This window comes from Macaca fascicularis, chromosome 20 (assembly GCF_037993035.2).
Source record: "Macaca fascicularis isolate 582-1 chromosome 20, T2T-MFA8v1.1".
In the NCBI taxonomy this organism is placed as follows: Eukaryota; Metazoa; Chordata; class Mammalia; order Primates; family Cercopithecidae; genus Macaca; species Macaca fascicularis.
In genome coordinates, this window is record NC_088394.1 from 62,686,152 (window position 1) to 62,706,889 (window position 20,738).

The 20,738-nt window shown below is 44.8% G+C and overlaps 1 protein-coding gene across 1 annotated transcript in view; it reads right to left on the reverse strand.

Moving 5' to 3' along the window:
* The window catches only part of CMTM4 (CKLF like MARVEL transmembrane domain containing 4), an 81,608-nt gene that overhangs the window by 59,693 nt on the left and 1,177 nt on the right, over nucleotides 1-20,738 (reverse strand). The gene's annotated exons all lie outside the window — the stretch shown is intronic.

A 20,738-nucleotide genomic window follows, 5' to 3' on the forward strand; every position in this document is an offset into this window, starting at 1 on the left:
CCTCTCCATGCCCAGTTGGCAGAAGGGGAAGCTGTGGCTGGCTTTAGGCTAGTGAGGCTAGCAAGGAGCTAGGCAGAGCCAAGTTCTCTTTCAGATGCAGCTGGGTCACAATCTGGTCTGTGAAGGGAGGACATAGGCCTTTGCGACTCAGGGGCCACAGGCTGCCCTTGACCAGACAGATGGAAAAGCTGAGTCCCTTTGGATTCATGAGTCCCCAAGATTCATGAGGCCCAGCTGCTTGGCCCTTCCAAGGCTCCCTCAAAGGCCTGGCTTACTAGTGGGTCCTCCAGGAAACCCAAAGGAATCCAGGTATCTGCTCCTGGCAACTCAGGCCAACACTGCAGAGGCAGGGACGGACATGGCCTAGGAGCAGCCCAGATGGTCACAAAGGCCCCTTAGTGCACACACCCAGACAGGGACAACTACAGCGGAAATTCTAACAGGTTATCTGCATCAGTCTCTATTGCCCATCACACATCAACTGCTTGACAGATATCTTGATGGTAACTTAGGTTCTCAGTGGAAACTAATTTCCACTAGAATTAGGTTCAAGTGGAATTTCAACAAATGGATGCTCTCATCAAAATGAGTCAGCAAACTACCTGTGTATCTGTATTCATTCAGTCATTCGGTGTTGAATACGTCGTCATCTACAGACCTCACAGAGGACCAAGTGCTGAAAAGTGTTACATACTCTTTTTTTTTTTTTTGAGAAGGAGTTTTGCTCTTGTTGCCCAGGCTGGAGTGCACTAGCACAATCTCAGCTCACTGCAACCTCCACCTCCTGGGTTCGAGCAATTCTCCTGCCTCAACCTCCTGAGTAGCTGGGATTACAGGTGCCTCCCACCACACCCAGCTAATTTTCTGTATTTTTAGTAGAGACGGGGTTTCACCATGTTGGCCAGGCTGGTCTCAAACTTCTGACTGGTGATCCACCCGCCTAGGCCTCCCAAAGTGCTGGGATTACAGGCGTGAGCCACCATGCCCGCCTGGTGCTACATATTCTTTTCTTTACCCTTAAAAAAATTTTTTTTTAATTTTTTTTTTTTTAGACAGAGTCTCACTCTGTTGGCCAGGTTGGAGTGCAATGGCACGATCTCAGCTCACTGCAACCTCTACCTCATGGGTTCAAGTGATTCTCCTGCCTCAGCCTCCCAAGTAGTTGGGATTACAGGCATGCACCACCACGCCTGGCTAATTTTTGTATTTTTAGTAGAAATGGGGTTTCACTATGTTGGCCAGGCTGGTCTCAAACTCCTGACCTCAGGTGATCTGCCTCCTCGGGCCTCCCAAAGTGCTGGGATTACAGGTGTGAGACACCATGCCCGGCCAACAGCCAGAATTTTAACAAAATTTTTTTCCTTTATATTGATCTGAGACACAATGGTAGACTTTATTATTCATTTAAAAAAAAAAACAAAACCTAACAGGCCACCTACAGAACTCTATGGAGGCAGAGACACAAAGGAGAAGTTCTGCAGACCCCTGGCCCTGTTGGGCTCCCTGAGACCTAGCAGTTAGTCATTTCCTGGGGGCTTCACTCATTTAACCAGCCTGGCAGTCCCTGGACCCCCAACCCAAACCAAGAGCTGAAGCTTTTCCAAAGCATCTAGTGACGGTGAGACATGGGCATGCACAGTGACTCCTCAGCCACCTTTCAGCAAGACACTGCCAGTAACCACTCACCACCACCTCCACCAGCGCCACACACTGCAGGACCGAACAGTGTGCAAATTATTTACACATGACAATTGGGGGCCTATTTCCCCAGTTCCAGCTATAAAACCACACTATTTTTTTTAAATACTTATTGTATTTTTTTAAGATAGGACCTCACTCTGTCACCCAGGCTGGAGTGCACTGGTGCGATCATAGCTCATTGTAACCTCGTACTCCCAGTCTCCTCGTACTCCTCCTGCCTCTGCCACCCAAGGAACTGGGACTATAAGAGCATGCCACCATGCCCAGCTAAAAAAAATAAAAATAAATCACACTCTAACGGGAATTAAACAAATTTGCTTTCAAATTATCCTGTTCTCACTTTACTATCATAGAGAGTAAGGCAAAGTTATAACCAACACCATGGTTTTGTTGGAATCCCAACTTTGGGGCGCTCAGTCAATTAATTGCCTGCCCCAGGACATTCACTTGGGCAATTGCCTGAGTTGGTTAAACACTTGCTGTTTACACAGAACATCACTAAGAGTTGATGTGTCATATATAGTCTTTCCTAAACTACTATTCTAAAAAATGCCTAAGTCTCTTCATAATTCATCTGTCTCTCCCCATAATCATATAATGGACAAGAAAGATGATCACAAATCACAGAACCGTCCCACATCTGGCCTCACAGAAAGCATCAAATCTCCACCCCTGTGGCAGCAACAGCAAAGCATGGCGAAAGAACGGGACCCTGAGGCTCAGGTCCCAGGGCCACCAACCAACGGGGTAGCTACAGGAAAGTCCCAACTTCTCTAGGGGTCAGATTCCTCAACTATAAAACAAGGGAGGTGCACAATAGCTTCACGATCCCTCAGAGTCTAAAACTCTTGAGTTTCTGACTGTTTGGAGCCACCTTGACCTTTCGTTATTGATTTATACCATGCATTCACCTTCAACATGAATTAGTGTTTCTTTTCTTCCTTGATTTGAGACTTGTTCCAAACTTTCCAGCACCATCAAACTGAACTTGGATGAGCCGGCAAATGCTTGCCAAGTGATCACCACTGTGAGCACTGTACTGAAAAAAACTGGGCCTCTGCCACGCGGATGTTTATGAACTTACTACAGTAGAACATAGTATTCCTTATTATCCAAATTTGTTCAGAAAGTCAGTGCCCAGAGAGTCAGGGACATATGTAATGTAAGATAGTGCTTCATCATAGGACACCAATCAGAGCAGAGAAAAACCAGTGACAGCCAGGCGTGGTGGGTCATGCCTGTAATCCCAGCACTTTGGGGGCCAGGGCAGCTTAAGCCCAGGAGTTCAAGAGCAGCTGAGGCAACATGTTAAGACCCTGTCTCTACAAAACACAAAATTGGCCAGAAGTGGTAGCACACCCATAGTCCCAGCTACTCTAGAGGCTGAGGGTGTAGGACCACTTGGGACCAGGAGGTTGAGGCTGCAGTGAGCCTTGATTGTGCCATTGTACTCCAGCCTGGGAAACAGAACAAGACCCTGTCTTGAAAAAATATATAAAAAAGAAAAGAAAAAACAGTGAAGCCAGGCATGGCAGGACCAGAGGAGACAGGTGGGGACAGGGAAGTAGGGAAGGGGACACGAGGCCCTGCCTCGCCCTGGCCCACTGACTTCTGGGGCATCTGTAGGCTGGGCAAAGGGCAGCAGCGGCCTTGCAGCAACAGTGTGTTATTGTGGGGAACAAGAGCTTCCAGCCAGGCTGAGGCTGGCAGATTTACGTGGAGAGAATCTGAATGGGAAAGTGACTGGACCAGAACCTGGCTAAATAAAGTGCCCATGGACATTTTAACAATAAAAACACTCATCAAATGTTTCCCACGGCCACCTCATACCAACCCTATGGTGACAGGTAGTGTTATCTGTATTCCTACTCCTAATCATTCTAGCCTGACTCAGGCCCTTAAAGACCAAACTGAGGTGTAAAGGGCATGGTCCTAAGTGTAGGTGGGATAGATGGATGGATGGGTAGATAGATAGATAGATAGATAGATAGATTTTTTTTTTTTAGACAGAATCTCACTCTGTTGCCCAGGCTAGAGTGCAATGACATGATCTCAGCTCACTGCAACCTCCACCTCCCAGGTTCAAGCAATTCTCCTGTCTCAGCCTCCCGAACAGCTGGGATTAAAGGCGTGTGCCATGATGCTATGCTAAGTTGTTTTTTTTTTTTTTTTTTTTTTTTTTGAGACAGAGTCTCGCTCTGTCGCCCGGGCTGGAGTGCAGTGGCCGGATCTCAGCTCACTGCAAGCTCCGCCACCCGGGTTCACGCCATTCTCCTGCCTCAGCCCCCTGAGTAGCTGGGACTACAGGCGCCTCCCACCTCGCCCGGCTAATTTTTTTGTAGTTTTTAGTAAAGACGGGGTTTCACAGTGTTAGCCAGGATGGTCTCGATCTCCTGACCTCGTGATCCACCCATCTCGGCCTCCCAAAGTGCTGGGATTACAGGCTTGAGCCACCGCGCCCGGCCGCTGTTTTATATTAGGAGTCTGGATTTCACCACGTTGGCCAGGCTGGTCTCAAACTCCTGACCTCAGGTGATTTGCTCACCTCAGCCTCCCAAAGTGCTGGAATTACAGGTATCAGCCACTGCGCCCAGCCTCAAGATCTATTTTCGTGAAGAAAAGTGACCAGGGTCAGGTGTGGTGGTATGTGCCCATAGTCCCAGCTACTCAGGAAACTGAAGCAGGAGGATCACTTGAGTCCAGGAATTCAAGGCTGCAGTGAGCCATGATCACACCGCTGTACTCTAGCTTGGGCGACACAGTGAGGCCCCATCTCTAAAAACAAAAGAAATGAAAAGAAAAGCCATCAGGGGAAAAAGAGAAAAATGAAAATCCAGACAGGGGAGCAGAAAGCCATAAAGAATGCTCCTCCAGCAACCCGGAGATACAGGGTTCCCCTCTCAGGCTAGAGGAACAGAGGAAAGGGAGAGAAAGAAACAAATGAAATTTGGAGGTTCTAACATGATGAGCTGGATAAAAAATCCAGTCCACCCAGCCCCCTCTCGCCACATAGTCCGCATTTCAAGATAAATTGTGAATGCTTTTGAAATGAACCAAAAATATCAAGTATCTTCGATGGAAAACTAGGCCTTATTAGAACATAACTTTCCAAGTTATCTGATCCTATGGAATTTGCACCTTTCATTGTCCTTGAGCTATTTGTAACTCTGTTAAACTGTACATAACTGACAGCAATGCAAATGATCCTCATCTATAAATAGGCAAATTAATTCTGTCTGATGGAGAGACAATTGATTCACCTCCAAGCCAGAGTAGCATGTATTTGAAATTGACTTCATGGAACGTGTGTGTGCATGTGTCTGCTCTTTAAATTTTCCTTTGAGCTGGTTGTAACGTCCTACTGGTTCCCCCATTCATTAATAAAATACTTTACATTTGTATGAGTCATGATTTTATCTTTAAAAAATTATTCTTTGGCCAGGAGCAGTGGCTCACACCTGTAATCCCAGCACTTTGGGAGGCTGAGGTGGATGGATCGCTTGAGTCCAGGAATTCAAGACCAGCCTGGGCAACATGGCAAAACCTCATGTCTACAAAATGTACAAAAATTAGTCAGGCATGGTGGTGCATGCCTGTGGTCCCAGCTACTTGGGGGGCTGAGGTGGGAGGATCGTTTGAGCCCAGGAGACACAGGTTGCAGTATGTCAAGATCATGCCACTGCACTCCAGCCTGGGTGACAGAGTGAGACTCTGTCTAAACAAACAAACAAAAAAAATTATCCTTTAATATCTACAAACAAGTTAAAAGTCCAAAAACGGTGCCAATACTCTGTATTAGCTGTTCTAAGAAGTAAAGAAAAAGATTACAGGTCAATAATTCATCCAACCCCAAACACTTTGAAGTCTGCTGGCAAGAAGGACAATCAAGTCTCAATTTTCACCTCTTTACCCTGCTCCATGGGAAAAGACGGCCTCCAGCTTCCTCATCACTTTTACTGGTTCTGATTTTAGCAATTCTTAAATTTTATCAATAATCCAAGGAGAAAGAAGAACTGAGGGCCCCCCTTCTCCCCTGACTCTGACAGATGTGACCCCTGAATTATGCAAAAAGGGTTATCTTAAGGCTGGAGACACCCCAGGAGCACAGCCAGCAGAGGGGAAAACAAATGGACCAAGTCACTGTAAGATGGGACCGATGAGGCCGGGCGCGATGGCTCATGCCTGTAATCCCAGCAGTTTGGGAGGCCAAGGTGGGCAGATCACTTGAGGTCAGGAGTTAGAGACCAGCCTGGCCAACATGGTGAAACCCTGTCTCTACTAAAAATATAAAAATTAGCAGGGCGTGGTGGTAGGTGCTTGTAATTCCAGCTACTCGGGAGGCTGAGGCCCGAGAATTGCTTGAACCCAGGAGGCAGAGGTTGCAGTGAGCTGAGATCATACCACTGTACTCCAGCCTGGGTGACAGAGCAAGATTCCATCTCAAAAAAAAAAAAGATTTAATAGGGAAAAAAGCATGTCATCTATCATTATAATAATTTTATACTGATTACATATTGAAGTAATATTTTTCGTTTTTCCTTTATAGAGACAGGATCTCACTATGTTGCCCAGGCTGACCTCGAACTGCTGGCTTCAAGTGACCCTTCTGCCTCAGCCTCCCAAAGTACTAGGATTGCAGGCATGAGCCACTTTGCCTGGTCAATATTTTGGATATATTGGATTAAATAAAATATACTATCCAAATTCTACTTTTTACTTTTTAAAACATGGCTATTAGAAAATTTTCAGTTGCATGTATGGCTTACGTATTTCTGTTGGATATCTCTAGGTTAGACGGTGTGTGCAATGGCTTTGAGAAGGGTAAGATTATTGCAGCAGAGCCTGGTCAGAGACTTTGAGTAGATCCAGTGAGAAAAGAAGGCTTAACTGGTCTTTTGGCAGTGGAGATGGAAAGGACATAGCTAAATGAGAGAGAGTTAAGAGGTGGAGGTGGCCATTACGTTTTTTTTTGTTTTTTGTTTTTTGTTTGAGATGGAATCTTGCTCTGTTGCCCACGCTAGAGTGCAGTGGCACGATCTCGGCACACTGCAAGCTCTCCCTCCCTGGTTCACGTCATTCTCCTGCCTCAGCCTCCTGAGTAGCTGGGACTACAGGTGCCTGCCACCACGCCTGGCTAATTTTTGTAGTTTTAGTAGAGACGGGGTTTCTCCATGTTGGTCAGGCTGGTCTCAAACTCCTGACCTCAAGTGATCCACCCACCTCGGCCTCCCAAAGTGCTGGGATTACAGACGTGAGCCACCGTGCCCGGCCTTCCCTATTAAATCTTTAAAATTCAGGGTGTATTTTGTATTTACGCATATTTCAATTCATACCAACCACATTTCAAGCGTTCAATGGCCACAGTTATAACTGTTCCCCATGTCATTTAGAAAAATCCAAATTCGTCAGTCTAACAAACCAGCCCCTCCCCAGCCTGGGTCCCCCTCACCCTGCCCCATTTGTCGAATCACTTGCCCTTCCCTTCCATACCTTTGCCTGGTGAACTACACTTGACTCACCTCTTACCACCCCTTTCTGGGCTGGACCCCGGCACCTGGGATATTCCTTTGCCACAGGCACACCCTCCTTATTCCAGGCATTGGCCATTCAGCATCTTACAGCAATGTGCCCCTTTCCCAAATGGCCACAAGTGCTTCCTGCCAAGCCCACTATTCCCAGGGCTTTATCACAGCCCCTGGCTCAGGTGGTCCAATGGTTTGAGTACTTCTGTCTGCCCCATTCCAAACCCTTACTCCCAAGAGCTCTGGGAGCTCTTCGGAAGCAGAGATTTTTGTCTTATTTATGTCTGTCTAATAGTACCTGGCCCACCCTAGGCACTCAGGTGTATATAAAGTATGGATTTTTTTTAAAAGGGGTGAATGATAGCATTTTTACCAACATCTAGTTACTGATCTTGATCTAACTTTCAAGTTATTTAGCCAACTCTTAATCTCAAGTTATACGCATTTCTAGGGCTTGGCCTGAAAATGGGTGAAAGAAAGTAGACAAGCTGAGGAAGCAACTACCACTGGAAGACTCATTGTTTCTGGGTTGTTTTTTTTTTACTGGCACAAAAATCTTTTAGCCTTAAACTGTTTTTCACAGTGGTGCTGGAATAAATGGGAAACCACAAAAATGAAGACTTCCACTGCACCAGTCATCAAATCGCAGTGGCAGCAAATAAAACATCCAGAACTATCCACATCTGATGAAACTCTGAACATTTTAAGTGTTTACTAACTCATTTAATTCTCAGACTTATCCATTCATTTGAAATTGTCAGCAACAAAATTCTGGCTTAACAGTATTTCCTATAGCCTTCTCTAGCCTTCACTGAAGATCTCCAGTCTCCCTTTGCAGGCCTCATGGAACGGCTGTTCTTTTATTTTAATCAGAAAGCTTTATAAAAATAATCACTATGACCCTCAGCTTCAATCCCAGTTGGGACTTTTTCTTTGCCTGAAAAGTGTCTCTTGAAAGATACTGGCTTGACAGATACAAGCCTCTCTCTTTCTGAACGTGTTAATCAGAAAGCAGACAACTTCAATAATAATTACAGAATCCTGGTTTTCATTTTACACTGTTCTAGGCAAAAATTGGCAAAGCCTCTTATGGTTTCCCCAACTTTTACAAAAATCTGTCTCCTAAGCAAAAGCTTCTGTTTCCTAGTAGCAATAGATAGTCTACTTAAAGTTAAAAAAAGAAAAAGTAATTACAATGGCATTTTATTTCCATACTTTCTCTCCAATAGTTTCCACCTCAAATAGTCTAGTTGTGTGTGTGTGTGTGTGTGTGTGTGTGTGTGTGTGTGTATAAATTTTCCCCATGGATTCCATGTTTTCAAAAACTTGACCTTACAAACTACATTAGTAACCCATTTTTTTCTTTCTTTTTTTTTTTTTTTTTTTTTTTTTTGAGACAGAGTCTTGCTCTGTCACCCAGGCTGGAGTGCAGTGGCACCATCTTGGCTCACTGCAAGCTCCGCCTCCCGGGTTCACGCCATTCTCCTGCCTCAGCCTCCCGAGTAGCTGGGACTACAGGCGCCCGCCACCACACCCAGCTAATCTTTTGTATTTTCAATAGAGACGGAGTTTCACCATGTTAGCCAGGATGGTCTTGATCTCCTGACCTCGTGATCCGCCCGCCTCAGCCTCCCAAAGTGCTGGGATTACAGGCGTGAGCCAACACGCCCGGCCCATTTTTTTCTTTTATTAAACAAATACGTACATTCAACTGTGTGCCAGACCCTGGTTTAGACATGGGACACGGCAGGGAACTTGAAAGCTAAGTCTTTGCTCCTGTGGAGCTGACCTTCCAGCTGGATGGTCAATGCTCCGGAAAAGAATCAAGCAGGATGAGAGGGGTCAATAGTGTCAATAGTAAGGCAGAGTGAGGTGGGGGAGTGTTCTATTCCAGATGCGGGGGATAGGGAATGTCTCTTTTGAGCAGGAACCAGAAGAACAGAGCCAAGTGGGAATCTCTTTGAGCCTATTCTGGTGCAGGAGGCTGCCTAATTTAAAAAATAAAAATAGCTAAGTGGGCATTTTCAGGAAGGGGGTGAGGGATGAGAGAATAAACCCTGAGTGCAAAGATGACAGGTGCATATTAATCAAAAGCTTACTGAAAGCTCCTGATCAACCTGAAGTAATCAGTATTATAAAATTCCAGTCAGAGGGAAGAAATTTTACTTCATTCTGCTTAATGTAAGCAGAAATCTGCCTTATTCTGCTTACTGTCATTTAGAGTATAGACTTTTTGAAATATAATTAGTACCCAGGCCCTCTTTTTTTTGTTTGTTTTTGAGACAGAGTCTCCCTCGGTCGCCCAGGCTGGAGAGCAGTGGCACGATCTCAGCTTACCGAAACCTCCACCTCCCCGGGTTCAAGCGATTCTCCTGCCTCATCCTCCCGAGTAGCTGGGATTACAGGCACCCACCACCAAGCCCAGCTAATTTTTTTTTTTTTTTTTTTTTGCATTTTTAGTAGAGACTGGATTTTACCATGTTGGCCAGGCTGGTCTTGAACTCCTGACCTCAAGTGATCTGCCTGCCTCGGCCTCCCAAAGTGCTGGGATTACAGGCGTGAGCCACTGCACCCCCCAGCCCTCATTCTAACTCTCAATCCCCCATTACTACCTTAATAAACTCTAGTGATCCCAGGACCCCACTCTGAAAACCAGTGATAGCCAGCATCAGGAGAAAAGGCCACACACGAGAGGCATTGCAATGAAGCCCAAACACCTCCACCCACCCACTGCTTTTTTTTTTTTTTTTTGAGACGGAGTCTGGCTCTGTTGCCCAGGCTGGAGTGCAGTGGCCGGATCTCAGCTCACTGCAAGCCCCGCCTCTAAGTTGAGAATTTTTCACAAAAATCCTCCCCCATCAAGAAGTTAAACTGTTTAAAAATAGGATAGTTTCCAAATACTTAAACAAGCAGTATCTTCTCCCCCCGGAGGTGTCACTTTCTGAGCTTGAGCCCTTCTACTTATCAGCCTCTTCTCCAGCCTGCTGCAGCCCTGCTCTAGAGCCATGCTCTGGAGGTCAAAGTTTAAGTCAGCAGACAGGCCAAAGTCATCCCCCTGAGCAGGGGTTCTGGCTCTCTTCCTCTCCACCTCTCCCAGTCTATATCCTTCCTCCTTCCTGGAGCCCTGAGGCCCCACCTTGCTAATGAGCCCAAATCCCATCTCATCTCCCCTTGCTTGTTACTTCTCTTGTACACACAGCCTGTTCTCCAGGAATCACCTTATTTTCCAAATAAAAATATCAGGGTATATTGTGAGCACATGGGTACTGTTACATGAATTGCTATAATTTCAACGCTTAGAATACTTCGCAATTTATAGTAAAATAAGTATTTAAAATTTAGGATTATACTTATATATGGTCTGATGAGGCAGCACAGGAAATTAAGACTGTCTGGGAAAATGTATTATCTGTGATCACTTCTGCTCTATTCTCTAATAAGTAACTTTATTTTCCAAAGGAAACCCATGTCATCCTGCAAAAAGCGTTTGGGGTTACTTCCAGAAATAAGGATGCGAGAGTCAGTGATAGCAGCTATAGGTTGAAGACCCCATGCTGCTATTTCCAGGCTATTTCAATGGCTCAGGGAAGACCGCTGTGGGGGAAGAAAAAAAAAAAATCAACCCCAGCTTCCATACATATCTCAGTCCTTAATGGGGTAGGCCACACGTGTGGTGCTGCTCAAGTCTGTACAGCATGACTTTAGGCTGGAAAGAGCTCTCTCCCAGGCACCCAGGTATGCATTCATTCTACCGAGAGAAGCATCCTGACACACAGCCCTATCCTTACCTCTAAGCATCCTTTGGAGTGCCATAACCTGGGAAAGATTCTTACTGATTTCCTTTTCGTTTGTTTTTTGAGGCAGGGTCTCACTCTATCGCCCAGGCTGGAGTGCAGTGGTGCGATTTTGGCTCACTGCAACCTCCACCTCCCAGGTTCAAGCAATTCTTGTGCCTCAGCCTCCTGAGTAGCTGGGACTACAGGCATGTGCCACCACACCCGGACAATTTTTTGTATTTTTAGTAGAGATGTTGTTTCACCATGTTACCCAGGCTGGTTTCGAACTCCTGAGCTCACGCTATCTGTCCACCTTGGCCTCCCAAAGCGCTAGGATTACAGGCATGAGCCACCGTGCCTGGCCTGATTTCTAATTAAGAACAAAGTTCCAGAGCTGGGCACGGTGGCTCATGCCTGTAATCCCAGCATTTTGGGAGGCCAAGGCGGGCGGATCACGAGGTCAAGAGATCGAGATCATCCTGGCCAACATGGTGAAACCCCATCTGTACTAAAAATATAAAAGTTAGCTGGGCGTGGTGGCACCTGCCTGTAGTCCCAGCTACTCGGAGAGTCTGAGGCAGAAGAATCACTTGAATCCAGGAGGTGGAGGTTGCAGTGAGCCGAGATCGCGCCACTGCACTCCAGCCTCGGTGACAGAGTGAGACTCTGTTTCAAAAAAAAAAGAACAAAGTTCCTCCAAAGTTGTGCAGAAAGAATTAATTTAGCCCTGTAGTCCAGGAGGAGCCATTAAGACTTACAGAGGTCACCATTTCCCAGTTGTCTGTACCTGTGGGTAAGCATACTGGGAAACCTGGAAGAAACTGAGACCTTCAGATGTGTTGTGGGGGAAAATGTCAACCAAGTCTGTATATATTTTTTTTTTTTGGAATGTTCAGAGATGTGGTGGTCTTGTCCTCTGATGTAGTAAAAGCACTCCCTGAAATTTAACCAAAAATAATAATTCAAAAGAAGAATCCAGGCTACACTCATGAGGACATTTATTGACGCATCTTCCTAATAGCAAAAAACTAGAAACCGTAATCACCAGACTTTGCCACAGGGGATCATATGTAGCCTTTAGAAAGGACCAAAATCCCAAGTTCTTTTCATTTGAGTCAGTCCTAATACAATGATTATTTTTCCAATTTCTAATTTTCTTTAATGCTACAACATTTTCACTAACAAAATGAGGGTAAATTTCTTTCAAATGGAAGAAGTTTTCCATTAGCATCAACAAATTTATTAAGCACCCACTATTGTGTAGAATGCTTGTTTTTTTTTACAGAAAAGTGCATTTTAAAACAATTTAAGCTTCAAGTTTGTCCAAGTGGTCTGTATTATTTAAATCATTCTTCCCAAGGGCCTCCAAATTACAAAGAAAGTCATGAAAAGTTAAAGATTACAGTCAGTGTATGAGCTTTAAGGCTATACTAAGGTAGAGCTAGTAACATCTACTATTTTAGTAATTTTTGAATAGAAGGTACTTGCATGTGGTATAAAATTCAAGGGCTGGGAGCAGTGTGGCTCACGCCTGTAAACCTAGGACTTTGAGAGCTGAAGGCAAGAGGATCGCTTGAGCCCAGGAGTTTGTGACCAGCCTAGGCAACATAGCGAGACCCTGTCTCAAAAATAAAATAAAATAAAATACAAAAGGTACAAATAGTTATATAGCAGAAAATGTCTCCCTGCTACCCTGGCCCTCAGCCACCCAGTTGCCCAACTTGTATCATTCCAGAGATATTCTGTATCACCATCAGTCTGTTCAGGTTGCTATAACCAAATACTGTAAAATAGGTAATTTATAAATAGAAATTTATTGCTCATAGTTCTGGAGGCTAGAAAGTACAAGATCCAGGTGCCAGCAGATTCAGTATCTGAGTGAGGGCCCATTCTTCACAGATGGCACTTTCTATGTGTCCTCACATGGCAGAATGAGCAAGGACACTCCCTTCAACCTCTTTTAAAAGGGCACTAATCCCATTCACGAGGGCTGAGCCCTCATGACTTAATTACTTCCCAAAAAGCTCCACCTCTTAATACTATCACACTGGGTGTGGGGTTACAACATCTGAATTTTGGGGGAACACCAACATTCAGACCATAGCAACCTCCAACAGGCTTTGATGACGTGGTGTCTTGAGACGCTGAGCTACGGAGCATGGTGGGCTCACCGGCACCATAGTACTACCATTATCCCCAACTTAAAATCCCCAAGTGAGAGACCTGCAGGAGATCTGCTTGTTGCCTGAGTGAACAAGTAACTTGCCAAACGTCTTAAGGCCAATAAAAGATACAAAGTCCATCATCCTCTCAGAAACACTCCCCTCAACACACACACACACACACACACACATTCTACCCTAAACAAGGGTGACTTCATGTCCTGTTGTTCTCTCTCCCTGGAACATACCTCCATCAACCACCACTAGCCCTTTGCCTGGCTAACTTGACTTTCCATATAAAGTTTAGAATCAGCATTCTTCTACCTACAAAAAAACCTTGCTAGGATTGTATTAAACCTATAGATCATTTGTGGAGAACTAATATTTTAACTATATCGAGTTTTCCAATCCCAATGAACACAGAATGCCTGTCCACTTATTTTGGTCATCTTTGATTTCTTTCTTCAGTGTTTCGTAGTTTTCACTGAGCAGATCCTATACGTGTTTTGTGAGATTTATATCTAAGAATTTCATTCTTTTCGGTGCTGTTATAACTGATGCTGGTTTTTTGTTTTAATTTCCAATGATTTATTGCTAGGACGTAAAAATACTACTGATTATTGTGTGTTGACCTTATATCATGTAACCTCGCTAACTCACTTAGTTCTAGGAGGATTTTTATATATTCCCATGTGATTATTTACCTAGATAATCACGCCATATGCAAATAGGAACAGCTTTATTTATTTCCATTCTGTATGCCTCCTATTAATTTTTTTGCAATGGCTAGGACTCCAGTGTCATCTTGAATATGAGTGATGACAGCAGACGTCATTGCCTGCTTCCCATCATAGGAGGGAAGCATTCATTATTTCCCCACTAAGTATAATGTTAGCTGTAGTTTTTTTGTAGATGCCCTTTTTCAGGTTGAAGAAGTTCCTTTCTCTTCCAAGTTTGCTGACAACATTTATTATGGAAAAGTACTGAATTTTGTCAAAAGTTTTTCTTTGTGCATCAAATGATATAATCATGTGGCTTTGCGTTTTATTTTGTTTTTGAGAAAGGGTCTCACTCTGTTGCCCAGGCTGGAGTGTAGTGGTACAATCATGGCTCACCGCAGCCTTGACCTCCTGGGCTCAAGCAATTCTCCCACCTTATCCTATAGCTGGGACTACAGGCATGCACAAGCATGCCATGCTAATTTTTGTATTTTTTGTAGAGAAGCGGCTTCACCATATTACCCAGGCTGGTCTTGAACTCCTGGGCTCAAGCAATCCACCTGCCTCAGCCTCCCAAAGTGCTGGGACTACAGACATAAGCTACTGTGCCTGGCCTGTTGTTTCAAGCTGTTAATATGGTGTACACCTATAACATTTACTTTCAAAAACTGCACCAACCTTTTGTTCCCGGGATAAATCACAATTGGTTTGGTGCATTACTCTTTCTACATTATGCTGGGTTTTATTTTCTATATGGTATTTTGTTGAGGGTTTCTGTGTCTGTGTTCATATGAGGAATACTGGTCTGTAGTATCATTTTCTTGAACAGTCTTTGTGTGGTTTTGTAAAACACATGTATACTCTATACTTAACTTCTTTTAAGGTCGTGAATTATAATTTCACTATTTTTAATCATCAAAAAAACTTAAGAGTAATTATAACTTTGCTTTTCTGCTAGAACTTATTTGACTCCAAGTCCTTGATCAGGAAGACAACTCCAAAAGATAAGAATCTTCCTAAAGGAAAATGGGACTGTTTTACAAGGAGCCACAGAATGGTGGACCTGAGAATCCAAAATAGAGAAACCCACTGCTTCATCTACCATTATGCGCTTGTACATGCATGACTTCAGGGCTAAATGGGAGCCAGGAGTACAAAGCAATCTTCAGTAGTAAACAAAACGCAGAACCCTTCAGGGTTTGACCAGGGTCATTGTGTTTCTGCCTGGTCATTTGACCAGCTCTTACTAATCAGGAACCCAGCTGAACCTCAATTGAACCAGCCCCTCCAACAGAACTGAGGGGATGTGGGGCTGATAAACTCAGTGCTATGTCTACAGCCAGTCATTTCTCAAAGTTGCAGCTTTGTAAATGTGGCTATATTTGTGTTGTAGATGATTTCTATCATGTATTACTGCCCTACCCCTGCACATCCTCCAGAGAACAGCAACCAGCCAGGGATTCTGCTGACTGGCTTGAGATTAAAAAACTAACAAGGTTTCCATCAAATAAAAGATATGCCATTACCCACCCCTGAAGTGCAAATACTCACATTTGTTTTTGAGTTACATAGGAAAGCAACTATCAAACATTAACCTCTTAATTCTTACAATTCCTAAAATGCTCAATCAGTCATTACCACCCATACTGTACAAATGAGGAACCCTGATGTGATGAGACTAAGAGGCATCAAAATCAGCAGAGCTAAAATTTGCATTTAAACATTTCCAGGTCAGGCGCAGTCACTCACACTTGTAATCCCAGCACTTTGGGAGACCAAAACAGTAGGATTGCTTGAGCCCAGGAGTTCGAGATTAGCCTATAGTTTGAGGCAACATAGCAAGACCTCCTCTCTACAAAAATTTAAAAAATTAGCAGCGCGTGGTGGCGCATGCCTGTAGTCCTGGCCATTCAGGAAGCTGAGGCAGGAGGCTCCCTTGAGCCCAGAAGTTCGAAGTTACAGTGAGCTATGATCATGCCACTGCATTCCAGCCTGAGTGGCAGAACAAAAAAATCTGTCTTTAAAAAAAAAATTCCTATTACCCATCTTTTGTTATTAAAAAGTCCTACACACTGCCGGGCGCGGTGGCTCAAGCCTGTAATCCCAGCACTTCGGGAGGCCGAGACGGGCGGATCACGAGGTCAGGAGATTGAGACCATCCTGGCTAACACGGTGAAATCCTGTCTCTACTAAAAAATACAAAAAATTAGCAGGGCGCAGTGGCGGGCACCTGTAGTCCCAGCTACTCCGGAGGCTGAGGCAGGAGAATGGCGTAAACCCAGCAGGCAGAGCTTGCAGTGAGCTGAGATCCAGCCACTGCACTCCAGCCTGGACGACAGAGCCAGACTCCGTCTCAAAAAAAAAAAAAAAAAAAAAAAAGTCCTACACAAATATATAGTCAGAAAGTCATCTAGGCATGGGAAGGGCTCAAGAAAGGGATGTGGATCAAGTGTGGTGGCTCACGCCTGTAATCCCAGTTTGCGACCAACCTGGGCAACATATAATGAGACCCTGTCTCTATTCATTTAAAAAAAAAAAAGAATTCACACAAGGAGGAAGAAGATAATTTAAATCAGTTCATTCTCCCCAACTAAGAGATACGTACAGGTTTCATTTTGAAAAGATATAGGACAAGGTAAGTGACTCATGCCTGTAATCTCAGCACTTTGAGAAGCTGAAGAGGGAGGGCTGCTTGAGCTCACGAGTTCGAAATCAACCTCGGCAACATAGGGAGACCCTATCTCTACAAAAAATTTAAAAATGAGCCAGGCATAGTGGCACACACCTGTAGTCCCAGCTAGTTGGAGGGCTGAGGTGGAAGGATCGCTTGAGCCCAGGAGGTCGAGGTTGCATTAAGCTATGACTGTACCACTGCACTCCAGCCTGGGCACAGAGCAGGACCTTGTCTCAAAAAGAAAAAGAAAAAAAGAATCTATGCAACTGCACAGTTTAATTTTTTCGTAATGTTTCAGATTAGCTTTACTATCAAATCACATTCCATTAAAAATACCAATTTAACTTAAATCATAAGGAATTAAACTATCTTTATTTCAAATATATAATTCTGTTTTTTGGTGATATTTTCACAAAGTTTCTTTAGAGACAGGCATTGTTAGCACTATGACAGCTAACATTTATTGAACATCAATTAGATGCCTGATACGGTAGGTACTAACTTACACATATTTCATTTTCTTAATCCTTTGAGGGAGGTATTGGCAGGCTCATTCTACAGAAAAATCTCAGCCTTAAGGTTGACTATTTATCGAAAGCTGGTTGCTAGCACCTGTGTGAGGTTTGTTTTTGGTTTTTGAGACGGAGTCTTGCTCTGTCACCCAGGCTGGAGTGCAATGACATGATCTCAGCTCACTGCAACCTCTGCCTCCCAGATTCAAGCGCTTCTCCTGCCTCAGCCTCTGGAGTACCTGGGATTACAGGCACCCGCTACTATGCCCGGCTAATATTTTTGTATTTTTGGAGAGACGGGGTTTCACCGTGGTGTCCAAGCTAGTCTTGAACTCCTGACCTCAAGTGATCCAGCCACCTCGGAATCCCAAAGTGCTGAGATTACAGGCGTGAGCCCGGCCTGTTGCAAGGTTTTTTAATACTGAAAGGATATAGAAAGGTAAGTCTCAAACTTTAACGTACACATGGATCACCTGGGGAATCTTGTTTAAATGCAGGTGACTCCGAAGTTCTGGGGTGTGGCCACTGATTCTGCATTTCTAACAAGCCCTGAGGTGATGGCAATGCTGCTGGCCGAAGGCCAAACTTGGAATAGCAAGGATCTACAGGTTGCAATAGGCCACAAAAAACACCACAAAAAAGTCTACAGCCCAACACGGGGGCTCACACCTGTAACCCCAACCAACACTTTGGGAGACCAAGGTGGGCAGATGACTTGAGGTTGGGAGTTCAAGACCAGCCTGGCCAATATGGGGAAACCCTGTCTCTACTAAAAATTACAAAACTTAGCCGGGCGTGATAGCGGGTGCCTGTAATCCCAGCTACCCGGGAGGCTGAGGCAGGAGAATCACTTGAACCCAGGAGGTGGAGGCTGCAGTAAGCCAAGATCATGCCACTGCACTGCAGCCTGGGCAACAGAGCAAGACCCCATCTAAAAAAAATTAAAAAATCTAAAAAAACTAAATTTATGGTCGGTTGCAGTGGCTCATGCCTATAATCCCAGCACTTTGGGAGGCTGAGGCAGGTGGATCACCTGAGGTCAGAAGTTCGAGACCAGCCTGGCCAATATGGCGAAACCCCATCTCCACTAAAAATACAAAAATTAGCCAGGCGTGGTGGCAGGCGCCAGTAATCCCAGCTACTAGGGAGGCTGAGGCTGGAGAACTGCTTGAACGCAGGAGGCAGAGGTTGCGGTGAGCCGAGATGGAGCCATTGCACTACAGCCTGGGCATCAAGAGCGAAAGTCCGTCTCAAAGAAAAAAAAAAAAACGCACACACACAACTAAATTTATTTTTAGACATGGGATCTTGCTATGTTGCCCAAGCTGGAGCACAGTGGCTACTCCCAGGCACCATAATGGTTCCCTGTGACCTTGAACTCTTAGGCTCAAGCAATCCCCCCACCTTAGCTTCCTGGGTTTTAAAAGTCAAATTTTTCTCAAAACCACAGAGTTAGAACTTACTTATATTTCTTGATGGATTCTGAGTTTTGTAACATCTCAGAAGTATCTTCATAATGACTTCTTATTTTCTTTTCCAGTTTAAATTTAGAGTCCAATTTCTTGGAGTTTTGTGGGATTTTTATCAAGGCTGGGAAGCCAACTACACCAAAACCATTTCAAGTTGCCATACCCTTGAAGCGGGTCCTTTTCCTTTACTCGCCCACACATATCCTCTCAGGGTTTAAGTTCTAGAGATTAACAACAGAGTTAGGTGAGATTTTGGGGGCTAGGCCCAAAAGTTCTTCCAGATGAAAAGTACAATTCTAGGCCAGGCATGGTGGCTCACATCTGTAATCCAGGCACACTGGGAGGCCGAGGCAGGCAAATCACCTAAGCTCAGGAGTTTAAGACCAGCCTGGGCAACATAGTGAAACCCTGTCTCTACCAAAGATACAAAAAATTAGCTGGGCATGGTGGTGTGCGTCTGTGGTCCCAGCTACTTGGGAGATTGAGGTGGGTGGGTCTCTTGAGCCCAGGTGGCGGAAGTTGCAGTGAGCCAAGATTGTGCCACTGCACTCCAGCCTGGGTAACAGACCCAGTGTCAAAAAAAAAAGAAAGAAAGAAAGAAAGAAAGAGTGAGAAGAGAGAAAGAGAGAGGGAGAGAGAGAAGAGAAGAGAAGAGAAGAGAAGAGAAGAGAAGAGAAGAGAAGAGAAGAGAAGAGAAGAGAAGAGAAGAGAAGAGAAGAGAAGGAAAGAAGAACAACGCTACAACAAAACAATACTTTACCAAAAGGTAATGATAAATGACACCGGCTTCCATCCCTCGACTTAGGTGACAAAGTCCCAGCAATGCAGTAATAACTAACAGTCTACAAACTGGATTTCAGTTATTTTACTAGATTCTTTTAGGGGCAAGTTCTATTTACTTTCAAAATCCCACAGCGCAAACAAAGCAAGGTATTCGACCAAGCCCTGCTCTTTTCTTATTCGTTTCTAATTACCCGTACGGGCTATTGTGCCCATACTCAAACACTGGCTAGCTGCCTCTTTTAAAAGGCAATTGCAGGCCAGGTGTGATGGCTCATGCTTGTAATCCCAGCACTTTGGGAGGCCGAGGTGGGTGGATCATGAGGTAAGGAGTTTGAGACCAGCCTGGCCAACACAGTGAAACCCCGTCTCTACTAAAATTACAAAAATTAGCTGGGCGTGGTGGTGGGCCCCTGTAATCCCAGCTACACGGGAGGCTGAGGCAGGAGAATCGCTTGAACCCCGGAGGCGGAAGTTGCAGTGAAATGAGACTGTGCCACTGCACTCCAGCCTGGGCGACAGAGCTAGACTCCGTCTCAAAAAAAAAAAAAAAAGAAAAAAGGCAATTGCACACCTCCCTTCACCTCCTACATTCTCTTTGCTAACAGCAATGCCAAACTGCAAAACCAATTCATCTTTGAAAACATTCCAGTTTACCAAATAAGATAAATTTAAAATTCTGAAGAGACAGATAATCTGATCCATTTTTCTTTCCATAAAGCCCTTCAAAAATACCCTCCGGCAGTCAGCAGAACAAGCCTTTCACCCAAGAGAGACATAAAACAGCCTATGATTCTGTAATTTACAAACACCAGGACATTTATTTAAAGGGTATCCACACATTATATTATTCCCAAGGAATGCTTATGCACTCAAGTAGGAACAGGAGGACCAGGCCTGGCGCGGTGGCTCATGCCTGTAATCCCAGCACTTTGGGAAACCAAGGAGGGGTGATCGCTTGAGTCCAGTAGTTGGAGACCAGTTTGGGTAACATGGTGAAACCCCATCTCTACCAAAAATACAAAAATTAACCGGGCATGGTGGAACGTGCTTGTAGTCCCAGCTACTCGGGAAGCTGAGGTGAGAAGATCACTTGAGCCTGAGAGGTCGAACCTGCAGTGAGCCACGATCGCACCACTGCACTCCACCCTGGGCGACAGAGACCCGGTCTCAAAAAAGAGAGAGAGAGAATGAACAAGAACAAGGCTTCTCTGGCTATGAGACGTCTATAAAGTTTTGAGGCTGGTGGCCTCAGAAGAAGGCCTACCTGTGACAGGGAATGTTGGGGGGGGCACACAGGTTTTTCTGAATTAGAGCATGCCCTGTCCACAACAGAACTAAGCAACTGCCGGGAGAGGCATGTTACAAAACCACAAAGCAGGAACAGAGCTGAGAGGCCCCTGCCCAGAACACCCTGGAAGCC